Consider the following 1,954-nt stretch of genomic DNA (forward strand, 5'->3'; position numbering starts at 1 on the left):
GAACTAGTGCACCTATACAATTTACCATTGTATTGGGTGTGTTGGGGACACAAGAGACTCTTTGTTATTTGGTTGCAGGGTTGCTTGAGAGGGACCATCTTCATCCTACGCCTCCCACGGATTGATAAACCTTAGGTCATCCACTTGAGGGAAATTTGCTACTGTCCTACAAACCTCTGCACTTGGAGGCCCAACAACGTCTACAAGAAGAAGGTTGTGTAGTAGACATCAAGCAGTTTCTGGCGCCGTTGCCGGGGAGGCTAGGTAAGCGGCACTCACACCCCGTCAACTAAGCTCTTTTCTGGCGCCGTTGCCGGGGAGGTGAGTGCTTGAAGGTATATCTTTAGATCTTGCAATCGAATCTTTTTGTTTCTTGTTTTAGCACTAGTTTATTTTATAAAAGAAAACTACAAAAAAATGGAATTGAGTTACCTCATACGCTTCATCTTTTTAATATCTTTTGTGAGTATGATGGGAAGGAAAATTGTGCCAAAGTGTTAGAAGAAGAATGCATTAGAATGTTTGGCACTAAATCTTTGAATGATGAGCATGATTGCAATGTTTTTAGTATGAATTCCTTGAATATCCATGATGCTAATGATATGCAAAGCCACAAGCTTGGGGAAGCTATGTTTGATGAAGATGATATTTTTTGTCCCCCAAGCTTTGATGAGCAAATTTACTATGATGAAAGCATGCCTCCTATCTATGATGATTATTGTGATGACACGTATGCTTTAAAGAATAATGATAAGCATGAAACTTGTCATCTTGATCTTAATTTCAATCACATGATAGTTGTTTTGTTGAGTTTACTCCCACTATCCCGAATGAGAAGAATTTTGCTTATGTGGAGAGTAGTAATTTTCTATGCTTGTAGATCATGAAAAGAATGCTTTAGGTGCTGGTTATATTGTTAAATTCATTCATAATTCTACTGAAAATTATTATGAGGGAGGAATATATGCTTGTAGGAATTGCAATAATATCAAGTTTCCTCTCTATGTGCTTAAAGTTTTAAAATTATGCTTGTTTTGCCTTCCTATGCTAGTTGATTATTTTTCCCATAAGTTGTTTGCTCACAAAATCCCTATGCATAGGAAGTGGGTTAGACTTAAATGTGCTAGTCATATTCTTCATGATGCTCTCTTTATGTTTCAATTCTTATGTCTTATGTGAGCATCATTGAAATCATCATGCCTAGCTAGGGGCGTTAAACGTTAGCGCTTGTTGGGAGGCAACCCAACTTTACTTTAGTTTAAGTAATAAATAAATCATCTAGCCTTTGGTTAGATGTGGTTTTATGTTTTAATTAGTGTTTGTGCCAAGTAAGACCTATAGGATCTTCTTGGATGATAGTTATTTGATCTTGCTGAAAATTCCAGAACCTTTCTGTTCACGAAAACAATTGTTAAAAATCACTAGAACGTGATAAAATACTGATTCCAATTGCAGCATATCAATAAACAAATTATCTAGGTCGTCCTATTTTGGTAGAATTTTTGGAGTTCCATAAGTTTGCGTTAGTTACAGATTACTACAGATTGTTCTGTTTTTGACAGATTCTGTTTTTCGTGTGTTGTTTGCTTAATTTAATGAATCTATGGCTAGTAAAAGAGTTTATAAACCATAGAGAAGTTGGAATACAGTAGTTTTAACACCAATATAAATAAATAATGAGTTCATTACAGTACCTTGAAGTGGTATTTTGTTTTCTTTCGCTAACGGAGCTCACGAGATTTTCTGTTAAGTTTTGTGTTGTGAAGTTTCCAGGTTTTGGGTAAAGATTCGATGGACTATGGAATAAGGACTGGTAAGATCCTAAGCTTGGGGATGCCCAAGGCACCCCAAGGTAATATTCAAGGAGAACCAAAAGCCTAAGCTTGGGGATGCGGGCATCCCCTCTTTCGTCTTCGTTCATCGTAACTTTACTTGAAGCTATATTTTTATTCAC

The sequence above is a fragment of the Triticum aestivum genome, chromosome 3D (genome assembly GCF_018294505.1).
Source record: "Triticum aestivum cultivar Chinese Spring chromosome 3D, IWGSC CS RefSeq v2.1, whole genome shotgun sequence".
In the NCBI taxonomy this organism is placed as follows: Eukaryota; Viridiplantae; Streptophyta; class Magnoliopsida; order Poales; family Poaceae; genus Triticum; species Triticum aestivum.